Below are 12,645 nucleotides of genomic sequence, written 5' to 3' on the forward strand. Positions count from 1 at the left end.
AATAGGCAAAACCATTCTTTAGTGGTGGGTGGAAATCAAATCAGTGGTTATCTGGAGGGGAAGGGATAGGGGCATAAAGAAACTTTGTTATGTCTCACTCCTGTAATCCCAACACTTTGGGAGGTGGGGGGGGAGGGGGAGGGATCGCTTGAGCTCAGGAGTTCAAGACCAGCCTGAGCAACATGGTAAGACCCCGTCTCTACAAAAAAATACAAAAAATTAGCTGGGCGTCCTGGTGTAGGCCTGTAGTCCTGGCTGTAGATACCTTCCAGTCCTGTAGATGCCTGGAAGTCAAGGCTGCAGGGAGCCAAGATCTCACCACTGCACTCCAGCCTGGTTGACAAAGTGAGACTGTCTCAGGAAAAAAAAAAACAAGTGATGGAACTGTCTATATATTGACTGGGGTAGTGGTTAAATAGATGTATACTTTTGCCAAAACTCAAACTCTACACTTCATACGTGTGCATTTGACTGCATGTAAATGAAGCCTCAGTAAAGTTGATTTAAAAATAAAAATTATTATATAATATCTACATCTGTAAGTGTGAAATAGGAGTCTACCATCTGAGTGAACATGATAACCCCCATTCTACTTTTAGATTGCTTTGAATTTTTTTGCTATTATGAATAATTTTGTTATTAAAGATCTAGTAGATGAAATCTGTACATATCTGCAGCATAAAACTGCTTAAATAAAATACATGCTTTTTCCTTCAACTCCCATATCTTTGTGGAAAATAAGCTAAACTTTGGATATTTCCAAGTTTTACAAGGTTATTTCATGAAAGTAATGAAAAGAAAATTAAGCCACAGTTAGTTTGCCCCTACTTCTGCTTTGGCTTCTTTGTCCTAATCTCCAATAAATAGTAGAACACGTATTTCAAGCCTAGTATAGTTAAAAACCTCAGCAACGTAACCAGGTGCGGTGGCTCACGGCTGTAATTCCAGCACTTTTGGAGGCCAAGGCGGGCGGATCATGAGGTCAGGAATTCGAGACCACTCTGGACAACATGGTGAAATCCTATCTCTATTAAAAATACAAACATTAGCCAGGCATGATGGTGGATGCCTGTAATCCCAGCTACTCCGGAGGCTGAGGCAGGAGAATCACTTGAAACCAGAAGGCAGAGATCGCAGGGAGCTGAGACGGCACCACTGCACTCCAGCCTGGGCAACAAGAGCAAAACTCCATCTCAAATAAAAAAAAGAAACTTCAGCGACAAATTATAACATTAAGTCAGGTAGCAGCAGCGTCTCTCAAGTTTATCAAAGCCATAACGTAAGGAACAAGTGTTAAATTCACCAAACACTGCAAAAATACCATTATAGTGCATTGCAAATAAAATTCAGATTCTATTTCTTAGGAGATATAGATTTCGCCTGTTAGATTTTTAAGGGCCAGAAACAGTGGCTCACACCTATAATCCTAACACTTTGGGAGGCTGCAGTGGGAGGATTACTTGACGCCAGGAGTTCAAGGCAGCCTAGGCAATATAGTGGGACTCTGTCTCTACAAAAAAATATTTTAAAAATTAGCCGAGCCTGGTGGTGCATGCCTGTTGTCCCAGCTACCTGAGAGGATCGCTTGAACCCTGGAGGCAGAAGTGGCAGAGGGCGAAGATTGCACCATTGCACTCTAGCCTGGGTGACAGAGAGAGACCCTGTCTCAATGAAAAAAGAAAATTAAGCATTCAAGATTGCAAAGCATTTTCTTCTGACCTAGTATTTGAAAATAATTTGTTCAGCCAAATAATATCCAACATTAGCAAAACCTTTAAAGATAGTGAAGTAAATCAAACATATGGACTATAAACCTCTTAAAATACTTATGAAAACTATATGCAAACATGGGAAAGTTCTTATGTTAAATGCAAAAATGAAGATTACAAATTGTTTATATTTTTGCCCATAAGGTACATTATGTAAAACACAAAAATAGTTGAGTTAGGGTGACTGGAACTACGTTTAAAACTTTAACACACTATTATATCATCTTCTCAATTATACAGAGCTTTTTAAATGAACTCCCTACCTTCTCCACAACACATCTTGAAAATCTGGAGATCTCTGAAGTTGAAGGAAAACAGACTCCTGGCATATGAGAAGATAGACATTTCCTTTGACTTTTCACTGGTTCACTGCTCAGGTGTTCATTACAGCTGTACTAGAAACTACACTGTAAAGACAAGAAACTACTCTATCAAAATGTAAAGTTTGTCCTCTCTCATTTTTGCATTTAAATCATATGACTCATTCAGTTTCTCTCCTTTTCATTTAACTCTGCCTCTTTGCTATCTTACTTAGGTAAACAAGTTGAAGAATATTCTTACTAATTATCTAAGCAATCATACCATATCTTTGCCCTTTAACTCTTTGAGATATGAGATTTAGACATGTGTAAGCAATGAATGCAGCCAAAATAGGTGAAGCTTGAACAGATCTAAACAAAATTCCCATTCTGGACCACCAAATATCAAAGACATTTGGAATGCTGTTTTAGAAATAGTAACATGTTGTACCTCACATCTTAGAGCATCTAATTCATTGATAAATGATAAAAGCACAACAAGAGAAAGTAAATGGCCAAAATTTTCCAAAATGCTTGCATTTTCTAATAAATAGTAAAATCTGGTCAACAACTTTTAAAATAAAAAATTACTACCTTAATTATTTTTAGTATCAACTTCTATCATCTAGAATATGAGACAATGGTTTTCTAAATAGCTAAAATCCCTTTAGAAAGCAATTTCACTGGCAATATGCATCTAAATATATAAAAATGCTCATAATCTTTTAACTAATAATTGTGTTACTGAGAATTTATCCCAAGGCAATGACCAAAATATGAGCTTCAAAAGGGCAAGAATTTTACAATGGCATGCAGAACATTCTCAAGTATCTCTCATAAGAATAAATTAAATAATCCTAAACACAAAAAAGTTTTTTGAGACAGAATCTCGCTTGGTCACCCAGGCTAGGGTGCAGTGGCATGATCTCGGTTCACTGTAACCTCCACCTCCCGGGATCAAGTGATTCTCCTGCCTCAGCCTCCTGAGTAACTGGGATTACAGGCCCATGCCACCACCACCATGCCCAGCCTGTTGTTTTTTAAACAATTTTTTATTTTACATTTTTTGTATTAAAAAATGTGGAACATCGGCCGGGCACAGTGGCTCACGCCTGTAATCCCAGCACTTTGGGAGGCAGGCAGATCACCTGAGGTCAGGAGTTCGATACCAGCCTGGCCAACATTGTGAAACCCCGTCTCTACTAAACATAACACAAAAATAGCCAGGCGTGGCGTCGCACACATGCAGTCCCAGCTACTTGTGAGGCTGAAGCAGGAGAATCGCTTGAACCTGTGAGGCAGAGGCTACAGTGAGCTGAGATTGTGCCACTGCACTTCAGCCTGGGCAACAGTGTGAAGCTTTGTTTCAAAAAACTTTTTTGTATTTAGGATTATTTCAGTTTATTCACAAGAAATACTTGAGAGTGCTCTGCATGCTACTGTAAAATTCTTGCCCTTATGAAGCTCATATTTTGGTCATTGCCTTAGGATAAATTCTCAGTAATACAATTATTAGTTAAAAGATTATGAATATTTTTATATCTTTAGATGCATATTGCCAGTGAAACTGCTTTCCAAAGGGAAAATATATATACATATATATGTATACACATATATGGAACACTTCATGAATTTGCGTGTGATCCTTGCACAGGGGCCATGCTAATCTTCTCTGTATCTTTGTAATTTTAGCATATGTGCTGCTGAAGCAAGCACCTAAATACAAAAAAAAGCTAAGCACAAACACATCCATCATTGTTTAGGTTGTTCCCATTTGTTTTTATAAACTGTCAATAGGGGGACAAAAAGCCAAGAAAATTACAGTACAATAACTGAATAAACTAGAAGGCAATCATTTAAAATTGTAAACATGAAGAACAAAATAATCTAGAAATATGTTTGAGTCAATGCTATGTCAAAAGTGGATTACAAAAATACAAATCTATAAAACTTCTAAAAGATAACATAGGAGAAAATCTAGGGGGTTGGCAATGAGATCTCAGATACAACACCAAAAAGCATGATCTATGAAAGAAAAAAATTGCTAAGTTGAACTTTATTAAAATTAAAAACTTCTGCTATGCAAAAGGCACTGTTAAAGAGAATGAAAAAAAAAAAAAGACTAGAAGAAAATATTTGCAAAACATGTATCTGATAAAAGAGTTGTATCCAAAACACACAAAGGGCTAGAAAAACTCAACAGTAAGAAAACAAACAACCCAATTTAAAAATGGGCAGAATATCTGCACAGGTACCTCACCAAAGAAGATACAGATGGCAAATACGCACAGAAGATGCTCAATATCATTCATCATCAGGGAATTGCAAATCAAAACAAGATACCACTACACACCTATTAGAATCGCTAAAATCTAAAAAACTGATAATACCAAATGGCAAATGCTAGTGAGGATGTGGAGCAACAGCAATCCTCATTCACTGCTGGTGGAAATACAAAATGATACAGTCACTTTGGAAGACAGTTTGGCAGCTTTTTACACAATCTTAACATAAGATCCAGCAATCACGTTCCCAGATATTTACCCAACTGCGCTGAAAACTTACATCTACACAAAAATCTGCACATAAATGGCTATAGCTGCTTTATTCATAAGTGCCAAAAAACTGTAAGTAACCAAGATGTCCTTCAATAGATGAATAGATAAGCAATCTGTGGAACAGCCATACAAGCAAGTATTATGCATCTAAAAGAAGAAATGAGCCATTAAGCCATAAAAGGTCGGGGCAGTGGCTCACACCTATAATCCCAGCACTTTGGGAGGTCAAGATGGGCGTATCACCTGAGGTCAGGAGTTTGAGATCAGCCTGGCCAACATAGTGAAACCTCATCACTACTAAAAATACAAAACTTAGCCAGGCATGGTGAAGGTGCCTGTAATCCCAGCTACTCAAGAGACTGAAGCAGGAGAATTGCTTGAACCCAGGAGGTGTTGGTTGCAGTGAGCCAAGATTGCACCACTGCACTCCAGCCTGGGGGACAGAGTGAGACTCCATCTGAAAAAAAAAGGCTGAGGGCGGTGGCTCACGCCTATAATCCTAGCACTTTGGGAGGCCCAGACAGGCAGATTGCCTGAGCTCAGGAGTTCGAGACCACCCTGGGCAACATGGTGAAATCTCGTCTCTACTAAAATACAAAAGAAATTAGCCAGGCATGGTGGCACGTGCCTGTAATCCCAGCTACTCGGGAGGCTGAGGCAGGAGAATTGCTTGAACTCAGGAGGCAGAGGTTGCAGGGAGCCAAGATCATGCTACTGCACTCTAACCTGGGCAACAGAGCAAAACTGCATCTCTACAAAAAATCAAACAAACAAACGAACAAACAAACAGAAAAATAGTCATGAAAAGACATGCAGAAACCTTAAGTCCATGTTGCTAAGGGAAAGAAACTAGTCTGAAAGGCTACTATATATTTATGATTCCAATTATATGACATTCCAGAAAAAGCAAAGATCAGCGGTTACCAGGGTCCTGTGGGGAAGAAAAGGGTGAGTAAGTGAAGCACAGGGAATTTTTAGGGCAGTGAAATTATTCTGTATGAGACTATAATGGTACATATATGACATAATGCATTTGTCAAAACCTATAGCACTTGTAATGAACCTTGGCCAGGCACAGTTGCTCATACCTGTAATCCTAGCACTTTGGGAAGTCAAAGTAGGTAGACTGCTTGAGCCCAAGAGTTCAAGACCAGCCTGGGCAACATGGCAAAACCCCATCTTTATTTAAAAACAAACAAAAAAAGTAATCCTTAATATATGCAAATATTTTTAAAATCAGGAGGTTGGAAGAATCCCAGACTGTGGCAAGAGAACATAACGTACTTCAAAGGTATTTTTAAAAACCTCACTAAAGTGAGTGGAGGAAAAGGTATGGATCTAAGTGACTGAAAATGAAAAGAGTCTGTAAGACTAAACGCAAAAGGGACTACCAATAAGTACTATACTAGAGCCAATAGTTGTTCTCCACAAGGGTACTGGTTAACAATTATGATATTGCTAGGCCGGGCATGGTGGCTCATGCCTGTAATCATAGCACTTTGGAGGCCAAGGCGGGCAGATTACCTGAGGTCGGGAGTTCAAGATACTGCTAAACAAGCGTACCAGAATTGAACAATCAAATAAATGGATGGCAGATGGGAGAAGCCAAATTTCTCACTGTGGGAACGGAAATTCATAGATCAGCAAGGGGAGGAGGCTAGAATGATCCATGCAGTAATGCAGTAGAGATGGAGAATCAGACTCATGTTTAATTTAAGACAGAGGGTTACAGAGAGAAGCATTTATAGATATGTATATACACAAGGGTTAATACACCCACATATATTTCTTTGCTCTGTCAGCCAAAATGGCCTAAAAGAAACCACACCCTAATGCCCAGATCTTCGTTTGTAATTCCAATAAAGGAACCAGGGCCCTTTAAAAAATGGTTGATCCTAGGACTACAGCAGGAAATATATAAGATGAGCCTGGAGCACTTTGGAGTATTAGAAAGCAAAACAAAAACTGTCTTGTCTCTCTTCAGTCATGATTTAGTGTAACCCAGCCTTAGCAACTGCCTAAACACAAGTGAGCAGAAAACAACTACCTCAAAGTTATAGAGTCTCAAAATTACAATCAATTTCAGTTTTCTCTTCCTAATTTTATCTTTTTTTTATCTCATGCTACAACAGTATTCACTTCTTGATTTTTAAAACCATTATCATAAAACTTTCTTTTAATGCCATAATTCTGACAGATTGTTAGTAAAAGACAATGTAAAAGTGTCTTGGCTAAAATAAGACCAAAAATAAAAACAAACCAAAAACACCCTCATCTAATTCTAATTAGGTCTCATCTTTGGTAAATGAGGGGGAAAACAAAAAAAATGTTAACCACATACAGACCAAATTGAACAAATTTCCAGGATTCTATGGAGAGAGCCTCCTTACTTCCCAAATCCTTTGGTACCTTTTTTTAAGTATGAAAAGATTCAATCTTGTTTTTCTTTTTGAGACAGAGTCTCACTCTGTTGCCCAAGCTGGAGTGCAGTGGCCTGATCTCAGCTCACTGCAACCTCTGCCTCCCAGGTTCAAGTGATTCTCCTGCCTCAGCCTCCCTGGTAGCGGGGATTACAGGTGTATGCCACGATACCCAGATAATTTTTTTTTTTTTTTTTGACACTGAGTCTCCCTCTGTTTTCCAGGCTGGAGTGCACTAGCTCAGTCTTGGCTTACTGCAACCACCGGCACCTGGGTTCAAGTGATTCTTTGGCTAATTTTTGTATTTTTAGTAGAGATGGGGTTTCACCATATTGGCCAGGCTGGTCTTGAACTCATGACCTCAAGTGATATGCCCACCACAGCTTCCCAAAGTGCTTGGATTACAGGCATGAGCCACTGTGCCCAGCCAAATTCAATCTTTATACCAATATTTTTATTTTTATTTTTATTTTTTTTTTAATTTTTGAGATGGAGTCTCGCTCTGTCACCCAGGCTGGAGTACAGTGGCACAATCTCAGCTCACTGCAATCTCCACCTCCTGGGTTCAAGTGATTATCCTGCCTCGGCTTCCCGAGTAGTTAGAATTACAGGTGCATGCCACCATGCCCGAATAATTTTTGTATTTTTAGTGAAGACAGAGTTTCGCTATGTTGGCCAGGCTAGTTTCAAACTCTTACCTCAAGTGATCTGCCCGCTTCGGCCTCCCAAAGTACTGGGATTACAGGCATGAGCCACCATGCCTGGCCTATACCAATATTTTTAAAGCACCTACACCCAGAAATTTAACACTGGGCAAAACGGAGTATTCGTAACAATAAAGTTTGGCCCTGGCAAAGCTGAGAAACTGAGAAGTATGTTAATAGGCATCTTCCTTTTTGGGAAGCCAAAAAGGGAAAAAAAGAATAACTTGTCAAATAACCTGCTTACCATCACTGGGACTTTTTACCTTTGACTGGGTGTTCTACTTACAAAGAATTCTGCTTGAGGCAGAAAAAGTACAAGTAAGACTCATCTGTTCTTCAATCTTAATACCTCTAGCCAGGAGTAACAAGGGTTTATTACTTGGGAAGAAAGAGTTATAGATTCCTCAAACCTTCTAACTGATTCCAAGGCAATCAGTACACAAATATAATCAGGTAGATTTATTTCTGAATAAATGAATCATATTTGTTATTCAGAGAAAAAAAGTATAATAAGGCTTAAGGCTTTAAGATATTTAAAAAATAAATATAAAAATATAATCAAGCTATTCAGAAAAAAGCTCATTTATTATCTGATAATTACCTGTAAAACCAATGTAGCCACTTGTCACCAACAATAAAAACAAACTTGTCCATTTCCCTCTTAGAATACAAAATTCCAGTCTTTAGAATTTTAGGCCAGGTGAGGCGGCTCACTCCTATAATCACGACACTTTGGGAGGCCAAGGTGAGAGGGTGGCTTGAGACCAGGAGTTTGAGATCCGCCTGGGGAACATACCAAGACCCTGTCTCTACAGAAAATGTTTTTAAAAATTATCTATGCATGGTGGCACACTCCCACAGTCCCAGCTACTCAGGAGGCTGAGGCAGGAGGATCACTCGAGCCCAAGAGATCAGTAACTGCAGTGAGCTACGATTGCACCACTGCACCCCAACATGGATGACAGAGTGACACCTTGTCTCTAAAATAAATAAATATATATATATTTTTAAATGTAAGCACGATGTCTCTATCACATGTGAGAGGCTAAAAAATTACCATTCAGGTCTTTTTATTTATTTATTTATTTTTTTGAGACGGAGTTTTTTGCTCTTGTTACCCAGGCTGGAGTGCAATGGCGCGATCTCGGCTCACCCCAACCTCCGCCTCCCAGGTTCAGGCAATTCTCCTGCCCCAGCCTCCTGAGTCGCTGGGATTACAGGCACACGCCACCATGCCCAGCTAATTTTTTGTATTTTTAGTAGAGACGGGGTTTCACCATGTTGACCAGGATGGTCTCGATCTCTTGACCTCGTGATCCACCCGCCTCGGCCTCCCAAAGTACTGGGATTACAGGCTTGAGTCACCGCGCCCGGCCTTCCATTCAGGTCTTAAAGAAAGTTCTGATAGTCCAAAAATATACAACACTGATTTATTTTGTCTGGATAAACTTCTTTTTTCATTTTTATTTTTAAAAACCTTGATTAGCATAGAGCAACCCTCTAGTTCTATCCTAACATAGGGTGGACATAACAGTGGGTTACGTCTTTGTACTGCAGGACAATGAATGTTAGAAATGGGAAAGGGTGGCCGGGTGCAGTGGCTCACACCTGTAATCCCAGCACTTTGGGAGGCCGAGGCAGGCAGATCACGAGGTCAGGAGATAGAGACCATCCTGGCCAACACGGTGAAACCCTGTCTCTACTAAAAATAAAAATAAAAAAAAATTAGCTGGACATTGGTGGTACATGCCTGCAATCCCAGCTACTTGGGAGGCTGAGGCAGGAGAATAACTTGAACCAGGGAGTCAAAGGTTGCAGCGGGCCGAGATCACACCGCTGCACTCCAGCCTGGCGACAGAGTGAGGGAAAAAAAAAAAAAAAGAAAGAAAGAAATGGGAGAGTAAGGCCTGGTGGCTCATGCCTATAATCCCAGCACATTGGGAGGCCAAGGCAGGAGGATCATTTGAATCCACAAGTTAAAGACCAGTCTGGGCAACAAAGTGAGACCTTGTCTCTGTAAAAAAAAAAAATACACAAATTAGGTTGGGCGTGGTGGCTCATGCCTGTAATTCCAGCATTTTGGGAGGCTGAGGCAGGCAGATCATTGAGGTCAGGAGTTCAGGACCACCATGGCCAACACGGTGAAACTAAGTCTCTATTAAAAAAATACAAAAAAAAAAAAAAAAAAACCCAGAAAATTAGCTAGTATGGTGGCATGTGTCTATAATCCCAGCTACTTGAGAGGCTGAGGCAGGAGAATAGCTTGAACCTGGGAGGCAGAGATTGCAGTGAGCCACGGCACTCCAGCCTGGGTGACAGAGGGAGAGATTGTTTCAGAAAAAATAGGTAAATAAAATTTAAAAAACAAAATATATATATATATAAAATTAGCCAAGTGTGGTAGCATATACATGCGGTCCCAGCTATTTGGGAGGCTGAAGTGGGAGAATCACTTGAGCCCAGGAGGTCGTGGCTTCAGCAAGCTGTGATTACACCACTACATTCTAGTCTGGCCAAGAAAAATAAATTAAATTAAAAAATTTTTTTTAAAATGGCAAAGTTGTTAAAAGCCATGATGATTTTCCTAAAGTAATTCATTTTCCTCCTATAAGTTTCCGAGGACCCCCACTCAGTTGTTCACCAGCAAAACACAACTAGTCCTAAATCATCTCCCAGCACCAACTCAGTGTTTGAGAGCTGCTACATCTTGAATCACTGCCAACATGGCCAATTGAAAGGCTAACCCTAAATGATTTTAACTTGGTATACTGACCACAGTGAAAGTTAACTAAATAAAATCTGCGTTCGGATCAGAATGAAATAAAAATAAATAAATTAATAAAATAAAATCTACTTGCCTTATCAACTACTTGGTTTGCAAGTCAGGTAAATCATCAAATGAAAAAAAAAAACTTGATTCTTCCAAGTTCTATTTCACTACTATTTCTGAATTACTACACAATGTAATTAAAAGCATGATTCCTCACGTGACCTGGTAAATTTGTTCTGAGGCCACAACCTGCACCCTGAATCTCAACCACCCATTTCCTATATATTCAATTCATCCCAAGTGGTACTGTACATGAATGTGAATAGACAGTGTTATCTATCATTACAACTGAAAAAACAGCTGAAATACCTTCATTTATGAAAGACAGTCTTTACAAATTAGTAAAGAGATATGCCTTTAAAGAGATATGACCCTTTGACAATCAAATACCATCTTTTAATACAAATTAAATTTCAGAAATTTCTTTTGGAAATAAGAAACACAGACTCCAGTTTCTATAAGTCTGTAGTCTATTCCAACGCACTGAGGAAGAGGAAAGGTACAGTCGGACCTTTTCCAAACCAGGAATATAAAAGATAACTGGGTAGGACAGGGAGATCTAAAATAATCTACTAGCACATAACTCACAAAGGAAGCTTCAGTGTCACATTTCCTTGATACACAACATCAGGTAGAACAAAACTCATTGCTATTTCCAAGTAAAGACAGAGGCAGGAACAAACATTCTAGATGATTAAACTGATCAGCAAAAGGAGAAAAAGTTTCCAAAATTTTCAGAGGCCATCATGTTTTCCAAGATCTCCAAATATTCATTTAATCAATCTCCCAATTTTTAAAACATAGTAAATAAATACAAATAAGACTAAATAGACACACAGATATAAAAGTACTGTGGTATGGGTGGGGGGAGAGAGATGACCTCCTAGTTAATAATCTTACTGAAAGTTCTGTAAGAGTGATCAGCCTCTTGAAAGCAGCTGGGAGAGCATGCACCAGAGCAGCTGACTCTCTGCAGACTGCCTGTACTTTTCCAGAGAGAAGTAAGCTAATTCATGGTGTATCGAGCCGGTAGAACACATAGGCCTATCATTCTGGTCTTGCTCTGAGGTTTGACACAAGAATCTAAAAAGTTTCAGATAGCTTAACCAAAACAAACCATTTCTTAAAAGATGTTTTCGCATCAATGGAAGTTCACTGGAGGAAGTACACGTAAGAGTACTCAAATACAACTCCTTATTCAGCAACTCAATACCTTGCAGAGGGGCACATTTCCTCAACTGTTATGAGAACCTTATTTAGTTGGTTGCGAGCAATAAATAATAAACAAGAGACTACACACATACTACCAAGCATTTGACTAAAACCATATCACAAAATTTAGCCCTAGAATACTCCTAGTATTATGAGCAAAAGCAAAAAATCACTCTGTGGTCACCACCAAGTCTTAAACTTATTTCAAGGAGCTTCACATGAATTTTCATTTTGAAGGTAGGTATTAAGTCTAAACTTTAGTACCACATTACGTTCCCCACTCTGTCTTCAGTCCCCTCAGCCCCCAACATGCAGTATGCCAAAATGAGAGATTTAAATCAAAAGAAGCATCTTCAAATCAGAGGAACACACTTGGAGGAAAGTACAGCTAAAACAGAACAGGCCTGTAGCACACAGGGATGAAAGTTGTCAACTGTAAACCTAACAGTAAGTATAGTCACTTAAAACATAAGAGAAAGAGAAAGGATAACTGAGAAGCTGGATTCGATTGTGAAATAAAATACATACACAAGTTAAAAGCAACCAGCTCCTCACCAGCTGTTCCCAGTTCTGGGTGTCAGAGCTTATTTGTTCTTAGTTCCCTTCTTTATATAGTACAAGACAGTCCAAGAGACTAGATGCTCTGAAATTCTTCTAATTCTAATAGTGATTTTCCTCTTTTGCCTTGGAAAAATTATTCAACCTCTTCTGGTAAATAATTATATAAAACTTAATTCACAGGAAGTCCTGGGTATTCATACACACCCAGCTAAATTCTGAGCTCATCAAGAGAAAAAAAAACAAACTTTTTGGCATTATATTCAAAGCCATCTTTTTTTTTTTTTTTTTTTTT

At 39.1% G+C, this 12,645-nt stretch overlaps 1 protein-coding gene and 1 non-coding gene across 6 annotated transcripts in view; both read right to left on the bottom strand.

The window, feature by feature from the left end:
* The window catches only part of SNX27 (sorting nexin 27), a 90,921-nt gene that overhangs the window by 69,756 nt on the left and 8,520 nt on the right, over window positions 1–12,645 (bottom strand). The window lies entirely within an intron of this gene.
* LOC119473841 lies at window positions 3,678–3,784 on the bottom strand. The gene has a single exon (XR_005203082.1). It is a non-coding gene; the product is annotated as a U6 spliceosomal RNA (small nuclear RNA).

Source organism: Cebus imitator, unplaced genomic scaffold (assembly GCF_001604975.1).
Source record: "Cebus imitator isolate Cc_AM_T3 unplaced genomic scaffold, Cebus_imitator-1.0 Scaffold188, whole genome shotgun sequence".
NCBI lineage: Eukaryota > Metazoa > Chordata > Mammalia > Primates > Cebidae > Cebus > Cebus imitator.